Source organism: Syngnathoides biaculeatus, chromosome 6, assembly GCF_019802595.1.
Source record: "Syngnathoides biaculeatus isolate LvHL_M chromosome 6, ASM1980259v1, whole genome shotgun sequence".
NCBI classification, from domain to species: Eukaryota; Metazoa; Chordata; class Actinopteri; order Syngnathiformes; family Syngnathidae; genus Syngnathoides; species Syngnathoides biaculeatus.
This window is the reverse complement of record NC_084645.1, coordinates 13,169,474-13,190,684: the sequence shown is the minus strand read 5'-3', so window position 1 is coordinate 13,190,684 and position 21,211 is coordinate 13,169,474. Positions and strand designations below refer to the sequence as shown.

At 40.8% G+C, this 21,211-nt stretch overlaps 1 protein-coding gene across 4 annotated transcripts in view; it reads left to right on the top strand.

The window, feature by feature from the left end:
* The window catches only part of LOC133502157 (leucine-rich repeat-containing protein 4C-like), a 76,271-nt gene that overhangs the window by 30,272 nt on the left and 24,788 nt on the right, over positions 1-21,211 (top strand). For 2 of the 4 annotated variants that reach the window (XM_061822631.1, XM_061822629.1), the window contains exon 1: positions 18,884-18,982. The exons of the other annotated variants lie outside the window; for them this stretch is intronic. The gene's annotated coding sequence lies outside the window, so the exon portion shown is untranslated. Of the gene's footprint in view, positions 1-18,883; positions 18,983-21,211 lie in introns of those variants that run through there. 4 annotated transcript variants of the gene reach the window in all.

Sequence of the window (21,211 nt, the reverse complement as noted above, 5' to 3'; positions counted from 1 at the left end):
TTTGGACTGCCTGCCCGTGTACTGACTGTGGATTGAATAAAGACATCTACCAAACTGTACCTGTTCTTGTGAGTCGTGCATTTTTGGTTCAGCCTCACATTCTGGTCATGACATGAAGTTAAAAAGTCAGATGAAGGAGCAGAAGAAATATGGATACAAAAACACAGGTTACTACCCTCAACACCCTTATGATCTGCTCAGTAGTTACTCATGTGCATGTGTACTCCATTGTTCAACCCAAGTGCAATAATTGTACTGTAGGGCTGCAAAGACTTTTCTTGTTTATTGATATTTGGAGAGAACATGCAAATTCCGCACAGGCAAGGGCTGATTTGAACCTGGGTCCTCAGAACTCTGCTAACCAGTTGTATACCATCCCACCTCCCAAAATGGATATAACACAAAATGTCATTTCCAGAGGAGATTATGTAGAAAAAGAAATATGACTTATATCAGTGCTGTATTTTTGTGCTTTTGCTTCCATGGTGCATTGTGTTTTACAGTAATACACTTCATAATAAAAATACAGAATAATAGTGAACCAATTTTATAGCAAATGCTTCCACTTTTGCAGCAAAGGCTTAGAGTGTATTCAAAGCTAAGCAAAGCAATGTAAATTTATTTTTATAGCAATTTTCATACACAAGGTGATTCAACAACAATCGTTTTGACATAATTTGTAACAACCACCAATCCATCTGAAAAAAAATCCATCCAAGTAAAAAGAAATGTGCGCTATATGTAGACTATGTCAACCTATAGTTGATCCATAAAAGCTTTGACGTGTTCCCCTATTTGTCAGGCATAACTGGATCCAAATACATGAAAGATCTTCCATAAATGCAGGACTTAATGAGTTTGGTGTGGAAAATTAGGAATCATTATATGTTATCGTCCTGTAATATCATCACCAGTTGTCCAAATACCTCTTCCTCTGGTGTATGTTTGTTGTTTATTTATTTATTTATAATTTAAATACATTTGGAATTACTTCAATACCATCTTAACCTCTTGTGGCTGTGGCATAAATACAAGGAGGGTTCAACAAGCTTATCTGTTGACAGAAAGTTACACATTGTTGTAGTGGTAAAAACATCTGCCTCATAGTCAAGAAATCTGTGTTCAAATAATTATGGGAACATCCTTTTTGGGACATGGCATGTTTGTGCTGCACTTGTGTTGGTTCTCCAATTTCCTCCCAAAAGCAAAGAAAATTGCTCATAGGTGTAAACGTGAGTGTGGAAGGTTTTTTCCTACCTGCAATTGACTGGCAATCAGCCCAATGTGCACTCTCCTCTCATCTCAAGTCTGCTCTGGAGGCTCCAGTTTCCAGTGACCTTCATGAAAATGAGCAGCTCATTCCTAAGCAAAAACGTGGTTTGGTATAAGAAACATCACAGAGAAACTAAAAAATATTGTTTTGTATATTCAGAATTAAAAAGTATGAATTCATTTTTGTTTCTAAGTAGGCAATTACTTACTTAAAGGATGCCTGCAGGCTAAGGCATGTTTTATTGTTTCTGGCCTGGATTAAAATAGTGTAGCAGGAAATGTGAACATGTAAAAATAAGTGAATTAAAGTCAAAATTGCTTCTTGGCATTTGATCCCCAGTCGCTGCATATTTTTCCGTAGCATTCAAAATGTAATCTGTTCCTTTTGAAAAGAATGAATAAAACTATCATTTTTTCATGTAAAATTTTGCCATGCCATCAGAATTGGCAGTGCTCACTGAAAAAAGAAATAGAGGCCAATCACAGCTGCTGTCTCACATTTCACGTTCTGCTTGGTTTATCGCTCAAAGACACACGACTATAAAATCCGCATGGGGTGTACAGTACTCTCTTAGATGTTCCGTGTAATTTGTTTCCTATTTGTTACCCAGGGCCTCTCTCAGATGTTCAGACACTTTTCCGATCTGGAAATGCACACCTATTGAACAGATTAATATTTGCATCCCATAAATTTGGTCAGTGGTTAATAACTGTGCAGTTCAGACCTCTGGAAACTTTGAATGCACAATCCCACAACAAACAGTCAAGATGAATAATCCCAATTGCTTTAAACCATTATTTTATGTTGCCCGTGAGGGCTTACTCATGAGAGTTGACTTCATGTTTCTTGGTAAAGTACCAAAATTGAAATTTTTCTTTACTTTTGTTAGTGTGGCGATATTGCAAGCATATTTTGTTGATAATCCCACTTTTAAAATAAATAGAAAAATATTTGAGCAATGACGGCACAGGCCTCGCCTGTGTGGCGTTTCCATGTCCCCATGCTTGTGTGGGTTTTCTCCAGGCACTCCGATTTCCTCCCATCCCAAAAACAAGCAACATTAATTGGACACTCTAAATTGCCCCTAGGTGTGATTGTGAGTGCAGCTGTTTGTCTCTATGTGCCCTGCGATTGGTTGGCAACCAATTCATGGTGTACCTTGCCTCCTGCCTGATGATAACTTGGATAGGCTCCAGCACTCCCACTATCCTTGTGAGGATAAGCGGCTCAGAAGATGGATGGATGGATTTGAACAATAGTTTTCCTTACTTCTGATTTAACCCTTAGATGCACGAGTGACTGGACCCTACACTCTTCCATAAGTGGGTCAAAAGTGACCCATAATACAATCAATGTGTTTTTATGAAATTTTTGTCATTTTCGTTAAGAATAATCACTTGTATAATATTTAGTATTATATTTAGGACCATACAAGAATGATTTTATGTTTTAATTATCTTTATTTTTCAGTTTTTAACTTTTTTGAAAAGGAAAATTACCAAGAACAGCAATAGAAAAATGTGAGCATTCATTCTGTGTGTGTGTGTGTGTGTGTGTGTGCGTGTGTGTGTGTGCATGTGCGTGTGTGTCTGTCTGTCTGTGTGTGTGTATTTATGTGAAGAACTGTCCAGTCGTTGATTGACAGTTCCTCTCTCTTTTCCCTGTTTTACCTTTTTGTCTCATCACTGTATGCAATTCAGACAAACTACCTGTTTCTGGCAGTGATTGTACACAGGTACATTGGATTTCACGCACCTATTGTTGACTTTGCGATCTTTGTTACTTGGTCAGATTTGACACCTTTTTCTCTTTGGTTGGCCCTGTGTATTTCTTTCCTGTGTGTGGGTTGTGGCTTTTGTCACCCCGCAGCATTCCATTACTTCAATAATCAGGATTTGCACTTGGGGGCTCCTTTCCAGTCGACTCCTCATGTGTGGTGTGACAAGCTCCTTTGACAGCTGTTTGAGGAACAACCGTCATGCATTGGTGATGCCGCTTGAAATCTGGGTGCTGAGCCATGAAAAAGGTGTAGGCATTCAGTCAATTATGTTGTACCACAACACCGTGGGCCACCTCTGTGTTTGGCGCTTGCACGTGTATTTGCCAACCATCTGGTCAATGGTGTCTACACCTCCTTTTGTCTTGTTGTAAAACGTGATCACTTCAGTTTTACTCTGCTATGTTCATCCACTGCTTTGTCATGGTGGATCGTGTTCAGGAACACAACAGCTTTACCTTTCTTTCTGACATAGCTGACCAGGGTAAGGCTGTCGTTGAATCCAAACTCTGTGCTGTAAACCTCCCTGGACTTGGAAGGCTTCATCAGAGGAGGAATGTCTGGCTTGTTCTGACGTAGACTCCTCACAATAGGGGAGATGCTGCGGGAGTGCCACACTGGTGGAAAAGTTATCCATGGTGATGTTGCAACTTGTGTTTCTAAGTCTACCGCACAACAGCTGGACAATGTTTTCTCCCAGATTCTTCTGAACTTCTTCCCCTGGTTGTCTCCCTGTGTAAACTATACCATATATAACATATATTCCAAAGGGGATACGTGCATCACAAACCCAGAAAATCTTTAGGCCATACTTGGCAGGCTTGCTTGGCATGTACTGTAGAAACTTGCACCTACCCCTGAATGGCACAAGCTGTTCGTCCACAGTGACACAATCACTGGGGATGAATCACTATCTGCAGTTGACCAGGTACACGTCCCATACATAGCAGAAGATTGCTATATGATCTGTTTCCAGGCGGAAAGGCTCTGGTCCTCTTATCATCAAAGCGCAAGGTACGGCGAATATCTTCAAATCTTCCAACAGCCCAAGTGGCCTTGTACATGGAATTATGTAGAGGACTTCCGAACAACTCACAGGTAGATACATCCCAGTTCTTCTAACTCCCTGCAAACAGGGTCAATCCAATGAACGACACAAATTCTTCTATGGTGACTTTTTCCATTCTTTTCCTCTAGCTGTTGCTACCCTCCATCCTTCTAAATTTGTGCACTTCATCACCTCTTGGATTATATCATCAGTGATAAAGAGCTCCCATGCATCTTTGAGTGAGACAATGTTGCTAAGCCCTTGTACAGGCTCTGACTGTCTTCTGATGATATTGTGGCTCTGTGTTCTGCCCTGGGTGGGAGGAAACTCCAATTTGGCCAATTTGTAGATAAATAGTAGTCATGAAAGACACACAAACAATATTATATGAAGATAATACTTACACATATCAGATCTTACTGTGTAAAATAATCTTCCTGAGACACTTCTGATATAGTCTGTATAATCCAAAGTGAATTTATTGCTGACAGCAAAAGTTGATTAGAATCAGTGGTTCCCATTGGATTCCATAGAAAATGCACGCGGGTCATTTTTGACCCACTTATGGAAGCTTGGGGTAGTAATACAAAAACTGAAATTTCTTAAAATGTATAAAAGGTAAGTTAAAATTGTGAATGACATTATATAAAAAACACGTTTTTTGAGGAATACCTGGAATATGAAATGATAACAAATTTTCAGTCAAAAAATATTTCAAGAAAACAACTTCACCGGGTCATTTTTGTCCCACTTATGCATCTAAGTATTAAAAAATTCCAAATCCAAATTATGAATCCATTTGTGGTGTAACCAGCCATTTTCTGTACCACGTATCCTCATAAGAGTCGCCTCATTAGGTGTGCTGGAGGCTATCCCAGCTATCTTTGGGCAAGGGGCAGGGTACAGACTGAACTGGTCACCAGCCAATCGCAGGGCACATACAAACAATCACTTCCACTCACATTCACACCAGTGGGCAAATTAGAGTATTCAATCAACCTACTGTGCATTTTTCAGGATGTGGGAGAAAACCAAGGTTCCTGGAGAAAACCCTTGCAGGGCCCACGAGGACAGGCAAACACTGCACAGGCAGGGCCAGGATTTGAGTCCCAGTCCTCAGAACCCTGAGGCAGATATCCACATCAAACAAATATACAGTAAAAATTAATTCTTTTTCGGTCACACTTTGTGTCACAAAAATAGCTGAATAGCTATTCCTGTCACATCGTGTCCAGTTGTGAAATCCATCCATCTATTTTCATAGTGCTGGCTTCTATCCCAGCTGTCATCAGGCAGGAGTCAGGGTACACCCTGAACTGGTAGCCAGCCAATCCCAGATCACATGGAGACAGACAAACAATTGCCCTTACAATCACATTTAGGGGCAATTTAGAGTGTCCAATTAATGTTGCAACTTTTTGGGATGTGGGAGGGAACGAGTACAATGAGGCTCAGGGAGAACTCCACACAATCATGGCAGGGATTGAACCAAGGTCATCAGAACTGTGAGGCCAACGCTTTACAGCTGCTCCATCCAGCCATTTTCTTTGCCGCTTATCCTCGCGAGGGTCGCAGGCAGTGCTGGAGCATATCCCAGCTGTCAACGGGCAGCAGGCCATGTACACCAGCCAGCCAATCGCAGGGCACATGGAGACAAATAGCCGCACTCACGATCACACCTTAGGGGTAATTTAGAGTGTCCAATTAAGTTGCATATTTTTGGGATGTGGGGGAAAACTGGAGAGCATGGAGAAAATCCAGACAGGCACGGGGAGAACATGCAAACTTCACACAGGTGGGGCAGGGATCGAACCCGGATCCCCAGAACTGTGCTTTACCAGCTTCACCACCGTGCCATCCTGTGAAATAATGGCACTAGAGTAGGGTGAATTTTGAAAAGGTCATTTTAATAATATTTTACTATCAGGTCGTACAGACACCTTTAACATTTATGACAAAAATTTTGTCAAACTGAAAACTTGACCTTTAAGAAAGAGTGTGAATTTTTTTCTTGTTTATAAGAAAAAGTCTTTCCTTTTTATGTTGACATTGAGCCAGTACATGGTAAATCTGTAAGTACTGTGACCTGGAGTGTATTGGTTCTGTTTTGATAAATTTGCAATTAAAGTTCATTGATTTTCCATTATACTTTTTTTTTATTTATTTATTATATGAAACATTTTGGCATAGGGGACAAAAATAAGGTGCACATTGCAGTCTAATTGATGTGATGTCGCTATAGTTTTGCATCGTCAGCAGCTCTACTCCTCAGCCGATAGAGGGAAATGCCATTTGGAGGGAGATATATGTCAAGGTGAAGGGAGGAAGGAGAAGGATGGTAAAATGGGCAAAAGCCCAAAGACCATGAATGTTTTCATGTGACGGGAAGGAAAATGTGATTTCTTTGACGTGTATTGTTAGTTGGTGTCTTTCAGAGGCCGAAAATGTCAAATCAATTTTCTTGTGACTGTCGTGTGGGAGATTAACAGACTGTGCTTTGCTTCTATTTAAGGAATAATGAAAAGTGCCTCAATATAAACCCTACTCCGCTAATGCTGCGAAATGGTTCCTCTCCTTCTCTTGCATACACTCCAGAGAAATGTATTGGAAATCTTTTTTTTTTTGGGTTAATTAGGGACTAGAACATATTTGTCATAGCATGGAAATATGAATGGAAGAAAGCTATGTGGAAATGGTAAACTCGTGGGTATTGCTCTGGATTCAGGTAAGAATTACGGCAGAAGGGTTTTGTCATTGAGGAGTGTCTTACTGTAGCATTACTGTTATGTTAATTGTGTTCTTCCCGGCAAACTGAACCAACTGACAAAAGGCCCGGATCACTCCCAAACTGCTCAACATGGGGAAGGCATTCTGCCTTGGAAGTACTTGCTGCAGCAATCTTTATTTATAGTATCTTGACTTTTTAGAGCTCTGGGAAACCTCACAAATGACCTGAATGTAAGGGTGCGTTTGACACTTGTGTTCATTAAGAGAAATTGGGAGCAGAAAGGCAAGTTTTCATGGGCTCCCACAATGACACAAGGTGCACCGACAGGCAATAGAGAGGTTGTTTTGCAAGGCTTCTGGAGCATCATTCACGTCCGCCCAATAATTCACTCCAGTCCTGGTGGAGTATGGGTGTCACCCAAGACATTACGCACAGCTGGTTCATCCCGAACACAAGACATGGAATGATGAAAGGAAAACACCAGAAGAGGAGGAGGAAGTACAAGTGGCTTTTTTAATAACTATGGTGCATGGTGGGAATTGCATTAATAAGACAGGGATATGAAGCTGTTCGTCCCACATTGAGAAAGACAATCCTTGGAGGAGGCCAAAAAAAAACAAAACATGCAGCTTGACTGTGTGTGGAGAGAACCAACGAGGGGTCTGAAGACCAATAGTGTGTGATGTGCATGGAGATTGAGTGAAACAGAGGCAAAGATGGCATTGGGAATGAGCTGCTCTGTCTTTCTTCTGCTGTCCTCTCACATACGTGGTGGCAGTTGTCTGGTGAAGATCAGAAAGGTGCGAGATGGAAACTGAGGGTTGGGAGAGGGAGTGAGGTAGGAAGAAACAGTCTTAGCCTCAGGGGAATAGATCTCCAGTCATGAATTCCACCGGGACTCCCTCTATCAGTGCTCACTTTCCATCACAAGTTGAAAAATAAATAACCTCTTCAGTCAGCCTCCTTTGAGAAGTCGAGTTTTCCCAGGGGCAGGGTTCACTCTCCATGTCGTTATCTCACTGCCGTCCTTCTTAACTGGCCTTTTTCGAACCCTCGGACACATGCTATATTCATATGTTCTGTGGATATACATTTCAGTGTTGCACCCATATTTGAGCTCAAAGGCTGTATTCACACTGGGAGGTCTTTGGTCTGGATCAAAGTTTAAAAAAAAGATGCAAATATGGTAGAGAATTCACGTTTTCCATCTTGTTCTTTGAATTGGAATATATCACCCAAGCAAGACCAATTTAGAACATAGGTTATTACAAACAAAACCAAGTGTTGCCCAATAAAAAGCTATGCCATCATAACTTGATTGGATCAATCTTTCATAATATTCATAACTCTCTCAAGCCTAATTGGTATTTACTGGGTAGCAGACATTCCTTATACTGATGCATGACCTTAATGATATCTTCCACTGTTTTTAATTGCACTTTTATTGTTTTAATACATATATTTGTTATCATTATTTATTGTTTTTTCCCATTTTAAATATTTTATCTCTTGGTGTTCAAATCCTTTTAATCATGCAATGCACAATGAGTTACCTTGTGTATGAAATGCCCTATACAAATAAATTTGCTTTACTTTGCTTTGCTTCATGAGGACAAAAGGTACAGTACAGAAAATGGATAGATGGATTGACCGAGGTTTTTACCAGCTTAAGTGAAGTAAACACATAGCCCACTGGGAGTTAAGCGTAACTTGTTGCAAATTCCCCCTTTTCATCTAAGGAAAGCCCCAATCGTCAAATGTCTCTAAAATATTATCCTGACCATTTTTTTGTGGTGTAGGGTACATAAAGAGGAATTGTTAGAAGGCATTGTGATCTGCTCAGAAAAGATCTACTCTTACAATCAATCGTAAATGTTAAAACTGTTAGGTATTTGCAATCGCAAATCCTCTTATTGGTAAGCACTCAGTTTGACTGAGCCACTGCCTCTGTGATTGTGACATTAAATGTCAAGTACGTAGCCACCTGTAGGTTGTAATGTCTTTTAACGTGTCATTGACCACAGTAAAAATGACAATTACGGGGACAGGTTTGCTTCTACACTGTAGTTACCAGATGAGTTAACAGTTAGCAAATCTTCTTTATTTGTCTTTGTATTTCGGCAATCTAGTTGCCCTGTGGGTGCATTCTGGCTTCCACTGATTAGTCTTGATACTGGGCCATATATCCGGCAGGATTGTTGGTGGAGAAATTGTGTGTGTGGTACGGTGCGTTGATCATCTCAAATACACTGCACACCATAGTACAAGAAATATAGTTTCAGGTGTCACACATTTTAAAAATGTGTTACAGTTAAGAATCGTTACGCATTTACCTGGCTGCGGATGCCTAAAAAAACTTTCCCACAATGTATTCACGAGTGTCGTTGCCTGTATCTTGATTTTTTAAAGTCTACGCGATTTAATAAAAACAGGAAAAATAACAATCATAAAACATTTTATTTGGAAGGCACCTTTAAGGTCAAGAAAATTTAAACACTGTAGAAACAATCAAATGTACAGTAAACAAATTTATAGATTTAAAAATTGAATATTTTGCAGCAGACTATCAGAACAACAATAGCAGTAACAATCAAAGTTTTTTCAAGTGAAATTTAAAATTAGATAAGGAGTCAATCTTATGAGGGAGGGAAATATCTAGATGATAGATTTCAAAAATATGCAGTACTATTAGAGCAGTTGTAGTATTTTTTTACCTCTTTTTACTAAATATATCCATAATTTTCCGAGTTCTGAAAGACAAAGGTTCATAAGTCTTGCTAATATTCTACCTCAATATATTTTGCAATCAGTAATATTACTGTAGAAGTTTTTTTTTTTTTCCAAAACGAACAAGTAGAGTGTGTATTTGGTCAAGTTCAAAGGTAACATCATTATTATCCATCCACCCAGCCATGATCTGAGCCACTTATTATTATTATTATTAAAATTTATTATCATTATTATTATTATTTTCTGCATCTCATCTCTTTCAGGGACAGCATGGTTTAGGTGGAGCATGACTGTGGGTTGGAGTCAAGCTGCTACCTAGACTGATGATTTGGTTAATCATAGGGCACAAACAACCATTTATACTCCCATTCAAACTTAAAATGACAACAATTTAGAATTTCCAGTTAATCCAGTTTATCAACTGGGAACCACCACCGTTCAGTGGCTTTCAGCAATATTTCAGTCCCAAAGTCATCTTCTAAGCATTTTGACCCTCTGACAGTTTGTATAGTTATTGTATCTTGTACAAACATGTGCAAAAAAAAATATGATATTTTTTTATCCATACTCCTCCTCATACCATACATCTGTTTACTCACATTTTATGCATCACTGTACCTGCATCCTCATCCTGTGTATCAGAGACTCCCAGCCAATTATCTATGACAAGGGACCCTTTCTATGTAATCCCAGGATTTCATACTAAAAGCTGATCAGAGGGAAGAACATCTTGATCGCGTCGCCTGGTTCCGGTTTGATTTTGGAAATCAAATTAGTAATACAACACCTATGCAGAAGAAATACATTGTTTTATCAAAATTACACACACACAGGCACGCATTCACACCTGCACACGCATGCACGCAAACACTAACACACACAAACAAACCTCACTGCTTTCGCTCATAGATAGAAGGCATTAACATATTATCTAATATAGAGACTCTTCCATTGTATTTCTTTAGACTCTGAATGTCCTTCATTAATCCCACCATCATCTTCTTTTCATTTCATCTCGTCTCATTAGGGTTTGTGACAGTGTGTCATCCTTTTCCATGTAATCTCCTGTACACTCCTCTATAACACCAACTGCCCTCATATCTTCGCTCACTACATCCATCAACCTTCTTTTTGGTCTTCCTCTTGCGTTGTTACCTGGCAGCTCTATCCTCATCACCCTTCTACCAATATACTCACTATCTCTCATCTGGATGTGTCCAAACCATCAAAGTCTGCTTGCTCTAACTTTGTCTCCAAAATATATCACCTTCATTGTCCCTCTGAAGAGTCAATTTCTAATCCTATCCAACCTTATCACAACTTCCCTAAGTATTTGAAGTCATCCACCCTCGCTATCTCGTCTCCCCGGAGCTTCACTCTTCCTCCTCCGCCACTCACATTCATGCACATATATTCTGTTTTACTTTGGCTAATCTTCATTCCTCTCCTTTTCAGTGCGTGCCTCCATCTTTCTAATTGTTCCTTCGCTTGCTCCCTGCCTCTTTCTGACCCTTTCTGGACATCTTCATCAATGTCCTCAAAGCAAATAATGCCTCTGTGGAAATCTAGGTGTTACTATTGCTCTTTAATACTCACATCTGTCCTACTCTTTCCAGTCGATGACGTGGCAGTTTCGGTCGATTGTGATGGCGTGCTGAGAAAAAACAAGACATCAGACGTTTTGTTTTGTTTTTTTACTTTAGCTCACCGAGCATGTGCAAACAACGACAGTACAGGAAGACATGCTGTCAATGAGTTCCCACTATTTTAAGCTCTCGCTCGAGAAATCTTAACAAACATGAGTATGGATGCTGCAGTAAAGAAGACAAAAACATATCACTTTCATATGGAATGGGAGGCAGCCAACTTTTTAACGATGTCATTTTCGAAGTGAGTTTGCCTCATGACTGACGTGACTGACAAAGCCCAGGTGTGCATTTTCATTCGTATGGCATTTAGTGATCATCAACGTGAATTCAGATAGTTTCAAAAAATGTTTAAAGTTAATTATGTTGTGTAATATTGGCTCATGCGGTTGTGCAAGGCACACAAACATACATTCACACATTGAAGAATCCTCAATATACATTAAAATAAATATGTTTTGCATTTTTGTAGTGCATAGATCTTTGTGTGTTTGTCTGTATGCATCCACTCCATTGAAAAATACAAGCAAGTACATCCAATTTGCGCTTCTTTTGCATTTGCTCTAGCCAGAGTGATACAGAAAACATCTAACATTGTTCTCCATCATCCACTGAATGTGCAAACATCACACAGTACAGCTCAGTACGTCACAAGTCAAGCTTTCACCATGACCGGAGGAAGGGAGAAAAATTGAAGCAATTGTAACAAAACCACATATTCTCTTTACTCATGAAGGAGTAAACATGACTGAAGGTCTCCTAGAAGGAGAACTGCATTGTTGTCCACGAAGACTTTATTCCATCATTGGTCATTATTAAAAAAAAAAAAAAAAAAGGCCCCCTTTGGATCGCGAGAGGCTGGATGCTTGAGAAGTAGATCTTGAGGTAAAAAAAAAAAGTCTAAATACCCCTGCTCTATACTATCCACAGCGCTGCACAATGTTTTCTGGAAGCACTTCCTATCCACCAAGAGTCTGTCTCTCCTCTTCCTGAAAAGCCACACAAGACTCTTACTTTCTCAACTTCCACCACATGGATAGCTGGAATAGGCTTCAGCACACCCACGACCCTGGTGAGGATAAGCAGTGCAGAAAATAAATGTAATGTGGAACATAAATACAAATGAATGAATGAATGAAGGACATTTACTGTTATCATATGAAACTGTACAATGAAATTGGCAAGCTGCTCCTGCCTCAGTGGACACATAAAAGCAAAATAAATAAGTATAAAAATATAAATAATTAAAAAAATGGAATGCATAAAAAATATTGCAAGACATTATAAGTGTGCTTTTGCAATAATACCACCTTTGAGATGGCAGGAGCTCAAACAGTTGCTAGTCGGCTTGTGTAGTGTCCTTAATAATGTTCCGGGCTCGGTTGAGGCACCAAGAGGCATAGATGTTGGCCACGGAGGGAAGAAGCCAGTCAACGAACTTCTGTGCTGCTTTGATTGTCCTCTGAAACCTTCCTCTGTCTTTCTCAGTAAAGCTCCCGTACACGATGGAGACACAGTATGTTACCAGGCTCTTGATGGATGAGCGGGAAAAGGCCAGCCTTAACTTTGTATCCATGTAGTTTTCCCAGAGAATTCTCAGGAAGTAGACACCCTGTTGAATCTTCTTGATGAGTGCTGAGATGTTTTCTGTCCAGTATATCCCCTCAGAGATCAGTACTCCCTGGAACCTGGATGTGTAGAGTCTCTCCACACACTTGCCATAGATGAAGAGAGGAGCCAGTTCAGCTCAGTTCTTCCTGAAGTCCATGAAGATCTCATTTGTTTTTATAGTGTTAAGTTCCAGATTGTGGTCTTTGTATCAGTTTGTAAGCTTCTAGACTTTCTCTACGCAGGGTGCCTCATCTCCTTTTGAGATCAGATGGATCACTGTTGTACCATCAACAAATTTGACTATATTGTTAATTTTGTGGACTGGTCTGCAGTCGAAGGTGTAGAGACAGTATAGGAGGGGGCTTGGCGCAGAGCCCTGTAGTGAGCCGGTGGTCAGTGTACAGGTGGATGAAAGATGGAAGCCGATTCTCACAGGCTGGGGTCTGTTGGTCAAGAAGTACTTGATCCAGGTGCGCGTGAGAGGTTGGAGGCCCAATATGTCTATTTTTATCATTAGAATGTCCAGTATGATTGTAGTAAAGGCTGAGCGATAATCCACAAAGGATTCTAACATAGCTCTGTGGTTGTTCAAGGTGACTCGACACAACAAGCAGAGCTATGCCGATAGCGTCATCTGTTAATCTAGCAATCTGTTATGCGAAGTCGTAGGAGTCAAAGTTGTTGAGGAGGCAGTCTTTAATATGTTTGAGACCCAGCCTCTAAAAGAACATCATGCTGAGAGATGTGAGGGCAACAGTGTGGTAATCCTTAAGGCTGCTTAAAGAGCTCTTTGAGGGAATGGGATAGGTTGTTGAAGATTTCAAGTAAGTGGGAATGAATGGTTGGGCCAATGAGAGGTTGAAGATCTTGCAGAAGACACTGGGCTGCTAGTGAGCACATGCTCTTAGCACCTTGCCTGGTAATTTGGCCAGGCCAGCAGCCTTCCTAGGGATCATGGCCAAGAGCACTTGCCTCACATCATGCTCCTGTACAGTAAGTGGAGAGTTACTGGAGCCTCGTGGGGGTAGAACTGGAGAAGGTGAGTGTTGCCGAGATTATTCAAAGATCGCAAAGAAGCTGTTGAGCTCCTCTGCCTATGACTCACTTGTGTCTCCTGGTGTCGCATCACAGCCTCAGTTTGTGAGGCCCTGTAGACACTGCCACACCTTCCGATGTATGTTACTAGCAAGATGGGACCATATCCTCCTCTTGTACTAATTTCTTTGTGTTTTTGATGCTTTTTTACAGTTTAGCTTGAGCCATGCTGTGAAGCGCTCTATCATTTGACCTGAAGGCAGTGTCGCGGGCCCTGAGTAGTGAACATACCATAATTTCTTGAGTATAATGCATCCTTAAGTATAATGCGCAGCCCCAAAGTTGACCTAAAAAATCAGGAAAATCCTTCTACCAATGTAAAATGCACACCACTAATTTTCTGCTATCCATATGCTCAAAATATTAGGAATTATCTATACTCATATTTTGTTAGGGATGTACATGTATTGTTTTTCAAAAACTGTCTGTACAACAATGATTAATACTAATCATTGTGCATGTGCTGATGTAGCAGTAATATATAACTTGGGACAGGCCACAGGACATGCTTGTCCTGGTCCCTGCATTTGTCAGAACAGAATCCCTCAACTGAATAAATAATAAATTCACAGAGTGCAATCTCAGGCCAGTGTTGCAGTCCCAGTGGTGGGCCTGGATCTGCGTCTGAGGGGGAATGCACGAAGGGAGGAGCAGCAGAGAAATGTAGCCTAACTCACGAATGTGGGGGAGGGTTGTGGTTCTGTAGCCGTGCTTGGTGTTGGAGTACACAAGGTTTAAAGTGTTTCCACCCCATATTGGTCATTTAACATGTTGGTGGAACTTCATGAGTACAGTCTTCAGATTTGCTTTGTTGAAGTCCCAAGCTGTAATGTCAACGCATTCAGGTTGGGCCCGCTGCTGTTACTTGATGACATTCCCTAATAGACAAAGTGCAGCAATAGCTTGCCTTATCATCCGCTGGAATGTAAACAGCCATGATGATAACTACAGCTACCTCCCTCGGGACGTAAAAGGGACGCCATTTAATGGACATGTACTCAATGTCAAGTGAACAGTGTCTCTCAACAAACACGCTGTTGTTGCACTAGTTGTAATGCACATACACAGAGAACCACCCGCGCCTCCGCCTTTTGCTGTTGTTTTCAGTCCGATCCCAGCAGTGCAGCCTGCTAGCTGCACGCTAGCATTGGGAGAGTTTGGGTGAAGCTAGGTCTCCGTTATGATGAGGGCGCAGCTATTACAAACACGGTGATTATCTGTGAGTTTTAATTCCAGCTCATCCATTATCTGAGTTTTGTCAGGTACAAGCTTGGAAGAGGTGATCTGTGTGGGTTGTTCTTTAGCCTGAGCAGGTGGCTGGACCAATGGTCCCGGGTTTGCTTCGTCTCCTTCCTCCGCCTGAGGCGCTTAACTGGCCTGACAACAATCCAGACTGAGCCCAGCCATCTTGCGATGAAAGTCGCTTGGAACTGTGTTTTGTGTCGGTACCTGACGTCCAAAATTTCCTGGAGAGTGTAGCATTGTAGTGTCAAGGCATACATGAGCAAAGGGCCCAAAATAACAAAGACAAGATACAAAAAGAATCAGAATAGGGAGAGCCATAAGCCGTTGCATCTGTGCGTCCTGCCATATTGTATACATCAGAATCAGAATAAATAATGTCATGTGAAAGCGGCACGGTGATGCAACTCATTAGAGGGTTGGCCTCACAGTTCTGAGAACCAGGTTCAAATCCCAACCCTAGATGTGCAGAGTTTGCATATTCTCCCCATGCCTGCCTGATTTTGTCCGGACACTCAGGTTTCCTCCAACATCCCAAAAACATGCATTAATTGAGGACTCTAAGTTGCCCTTAGGTGTATTCGTGAGTGTAATTGTTGTGACCCTTGTGAGGAAAAGCGGCTCAAAAAATGGATGGCTGTCATGTGAAACAGGATACATATACACTCTACTGTTTGATTACACGTAACAAGCAAACAAGCAATTACAGCAAACTAGTGGGCAAGCTAGCAAACTTGCAAGAGATGCCACTGTAACAACTTACACTGTCACTCAATGTTCCTTGTCAAAGACCACAAACAAGTGATACTTATATGCACAACAAAAATCAAAGAAAGAATCCAAGTAAAATCAAAGTGTCCACAAAAATCCAGTCAATGACATCTTACAGTTCTAGGAAGCCAATGGTAAGTACACAAAAAAAATAGTACTAGTGACCAAACTAGTAAATATCCCTTCACAAAATTAGTCCACAGGCTATGTACAAAGATTTTACCAGAAATTGAGGAAAAAGTAAGCCTATATATTTCCATTTGCAACGCTTCCGTTGTAGAGTTTGTGGTAAGAAATAACAAAAACACAAATTATGCAGGCCACCTCCCCAAGGTATTTGGTAAAAGAAACATTGGATTCTGAATATGATGTTGCTCAACACTTTTATTTTGTAACAGGATATGCATAATTGTCTTGGTAAGTGTGTGAAGTCCTACCTTTATCCCGAGGTCTTGCCAAACAGTGTTTTTATTTCAATTTATTTATTTATTCATTTATTTGTTCTCATATTTTTACTTAATTGCTTTGCACCCGCTCATTGTTTTGCTCTCTCGAGGCCTGATTTATAACTGCCACATATTTAAAAATACCAATATGAGTGAGGGCTAGACCACTTTTCCAAAATTTGGGGGTGTATATAATGAAATTTTAATGACAATATCGCCACACAAAATAAACTGACTCATTTTATGCAAATATTTTAGAGACCCAGAGGGCATGAAGGTGTAATGCAGTAGTTGTCCCTGTGACTCCACTCTACAGTATGTGCATGGTGATCTCACCCATTTAATTATCTTTTTTTTAATTGATTATGGCAGGCCACAATGCGGCGAAACAGTGGTGCGACTGGTTAGAGTTCAAATCCTGGCCATCCCTTTGTGGAATTTGCATAGTCTCCCGTTGTCTGCATGAATTTTGTCGAGGCCTTAATTGGAGACTCTAAATTGCCCATGGGTGTGATTTTGAGTGAGAATGGTTGTTTGTTTCTATCTGGCCTGCGATTGACTTGCGACCAGTTCAGGGTGTACCCTGTTCCCTGCCCGATGAGCACTGGGATAGGCTCCAGCACTCTCGTGGCCCTTGTGAAGAGAAGTGATTCAGAAAATGAATGGATGGAGGTTGCATTACAGATCTACACAAAATCCTGATTTATACTCATCAGATGGAAATACCTAAAATATTTGTACCACTATGTTTGAATGTGCAAACATGACTCTCCCTGCCACTAGAATATCGGGAAATGTAAATCACATTGTATTGTTATTGATTGTTGTTGTTATTGTTGTTGTTGTTGTTGTTGTTGAGCAACAAGAGAAAAAGCAGGTAGTTCAATTGGTAGTCGTAGGAATGAACCCGCGTTCTCTCGTTGTTGCCAGGAATTCTTCAGTATCTCCAACGCCACGTAGAGGTGATTCCTGAAGTTGGAGTGCTGTTTGTCTAGCTGCTGAGGTGTAAAAAAAAAAAAAAAAAAAAAATTGACAGAATGTGAAAAGCTCAAGCAAGCCTTGATAACTTTTCTCTCAAATTATATGTGAGTACATAGTCTGCTGTGCATGGACTGTTTCATGAAATTGTCAATAAATTGTTTAGTAGGTTAAAGCCCAAGTGTCATCCCTATAAACTTTATAAAATAGATATTGTAATGAAAAATATATATAACATTATTCACTTCAATGTCTATATGAAAAAATAAATGTGAGCGGAGAGCGCGTCATCCAAAGTTGCAGAAGTGTCATTCTACGATATCTAAGTGGTCGCCATATTGGCTGCATCCTCCGTCTGTGACGTCACCCAGACATTCGCCAATGAAAACACGCGGTGCACCCTAACTATGGGAGACAAACGCGCCCCTTCTGACACGGAAGCTCTTTTCGAAAAGAAGTTAGGTTAACACCACAGAACCGAATGAAGTTACCGCGGCAAAATTACACTATGGTTTCAACCCCTCGGGCAATATTACACTATTGTTTCGAGCCATATTCAAATGATATGCGATCACGGCCAAACCGCATCCCGATCCGATCCACTTCCGTGACGGAGATGAGCCATCGCAGCTCATCGCAGCCGGCCGGTGTGGCTTATGACGGAGCCGAGCCGAGCTGCTTTAGGGGGTTGTTCACAGCCGCTGCAGTACTCGATGAACACCGTTGAGCCGGGGCGCATTACTGCGCGGACGCGGCTGAGTGAGGCATTCTTGGCTGGGTCCTTCAGATTAGCCGCCGTCCGACGCGCACATTGACATATTTCATACGCGGATCTTTTGTTATGTTATGAGAAGACCGATTACGTGGTCTGCCCCAAACTACTATTTTTTGTAGTAGCTGTATACACACCTACCTGTCATTCGGAACCCACGAATCTCTCGTCCTCTGCACCCCTGCAATCCATTTTTCAGAACGAATGGGATCTCTTGCAAATTTATGAAGGGTAAAACCATTCTACCGAGTGTTCAAGCAATGTCCAGCAATGCAATGAGCCGGCATTTTGGCTAACACGAAGGGACAACGAGCTACCTTTCCGGAGGTAAAACTAATGGAAACAAATGAGTCCACTTGGGGGCGCCGCTGTCCTTTACATCAATTCTTCCTTCTTCTCGAAAACAAATCCTTCAAGAGGATTTTCATGGCGGGAGTTACAAAAAGCTGTATATGTCAAAATCATGTTTTGTGGTGAAAAAACACATGGGCACATATTGGCTGATGTTTTTTCATTATCGCATACTAAAAATCATCCATTTCATGACAGTAGACCTTTAATATTACATTTATTCTTAAAAATGACAAAACAACATCTTATGGTAAATACCACTGTGTATTAAGCCTAGTGTGAATCACAATCTGATTGTCATGATCCTGGATTCCAGCCAGGGCTGGGCGTGGCCGTCTAATCGGAAGGGTCACACCTGCGCCTCATGACCTCCGATTAGACCCAGTACATATAGGACCCGGGGGATGACAGAGACTCTGCTAGATCGTTGCCTCTCATGCCTCGTTCCCGCACTACCGTACTCCTGACGTCTACCTCCCGTGTACCGACCAACGCCTGTCTCCCGACTTACCCCGTAAGCCTGCCGTTACTGATCTTGCTGCTTGTTTGGACTGACTCCCTGGTAACCGACATTGGAACGAATAAAGGCTTATTCTGCACTGCTTACCTCTCACCTGAGTCGTGCATTTGGGTCCACCCCCGAGTCTCGTCCGTGACACTGATATGGTTTGTCAACTAATTCAGAGCGAGCAACAATGCTTCCGTTAACAGGATACATACAAGAGTGGTTGCGTCATACACTGGTTTCAGTGGAGACTATTCAGCTTCCCCACAGCTCTTTGCCATGCCTTAAGCAGACAAACTCCAATGTTGTCTTATTTGTCTCATTTCCACCTTTGGATGGGACCATATTTTTTTCAAATCCATTTATGCCCTATGTTATCAACTGTAGTGACTGTGCTGGACACACAAAAATCAGCTTTGTATCAATCACAATATGTATTTTAAAAAAGAGTTTCTTTTTTTGTGAGTCACAGTTCTTTGCAAGATCATATATGGATAATTGTGGACACATTGACGCTGGCATGTTCTGCTGCTGGGACAAAGAGAATATGGCCTCTAGCTTTGTGTGATAGGAATTGTTTTATTTACAACACTATAATAATCTTTTTCGGGTTGGTACAGTTGCTTTAAAATATATATTCTGATACAGGTACTAGTTGCCTGTCTAAAAATATATTCAGTGACATAATGCCTTTACCACAATATTTAAGTAATGTACCTTGAATAGTTTCAATTACTTTTGGATTACGCCAACGTCAAATATGTCAAAAGGAATTCATCCCTCCATTTTCTTACTGAGCACTGTCGCCAAACCCGATTGAAGTATGTGGGTCAGGCAAGTGTTTCCTTGCACGGCCACTCAGTCAGTCCCTGGCCTTGATTCTATTCAAAATTATAATTTTTGTATCTTGGTGTCTTCATGTCCCAGTCAATCAAAATGCACAGAAGCTTTCACATTGTGGTGAAAATACATTTTCAGGTTTGCGGGTCATGCCGGCACTTGTAGAGGCATCTTTTGCTTATTTTACCTATTCTATTTTTTTGCAAGAAAGCTCAAGATCAGTCTGAATGGAAGGAGAGCCTCTGAAAACAGCACATTTAAATGTTTTCCCCTCGATGGATAGTGCTTTGCATTTAGGCCAAAGATTTCCACTATTGTCTCATCGGACTGAAGCACGGTTGCGGTGTCCCTTACACTACATGGCTTATGGAAAACTGCCATGTGTAGTTGTCCTGTGAACATATTCTCCCACCTCGCGGTGCCTTATTTTCACTTACACAAGACAAAACTCAACATACAGCAACTGACGGTGGTTACAATGAAGGCCTGGCAAATAATTTTCATGGAAGATGACAGTGGGCTCTAGACTTTAGTTAGTCATCAACTACAAAATATTTCCATCCAAGTATTCCAAATTATGGCTATGTTAATATTTTTGTGAAAACTTTTGAATGACAGCTGACACACAGCATTCCACATTTGATATTGAATCTTTTTTTTTTTTACATCCATTGGCTGGGATAATAAAGTAATATTCAATTCAAAGCATTCATTGTATGAATACTTTTGAACCTAACTGAATTTTCATGATTTCCACATTCTTTTGCTGCCCTTTTAATACCAGTGTGTCAGTGTTTAAACTTGAGGGATAAGAAATTGTGCTTGCAAGAGGACTGAGACCTCCTCTTCAAACGCTTACAATTTGCTTCTTTTTTTTGTGAATAACTGAGTTTGCTGTTTCACAAAATGAAACATGGCAAGTGTGAACGGAGCTAAATTGTGCCTCTAGATGTTTTTCTGTTTAATTTTTGTTGGCACTTAACTTGTATTCTCCTTTTCTCCCATTTTAAGGACTTCATTTCTCAGTATTATCTCACATTTCCTCTCTGCACATTATACCTCGCATCAATTTTTACCATCCATTTTTTTCTTCCCAAAGACTGCGTCTCCATTTCCTCCGTGGAACTGTAGCGATTCTTAGTTATCAGTGATTCGTATTACATATTCTTATCGGCTTAGCATGTTAATCCTCCTGTATCTCAGTGGAAGAATGGCAAGCCTTCTGAGGCATTTTTCAGAGGAATATTCGTAGTTTTCTCTTTCAGATGTGCACTATGCACCATACTGTATGGTATGCCTTCCATATAATGCACCCCTCTGTAAATCTGCCTTTTTAGTAGACATTTTGCTGATGGAACCCATTAGGCCTCCCTTTTGGTTCCTCTTAATGTCCTATTC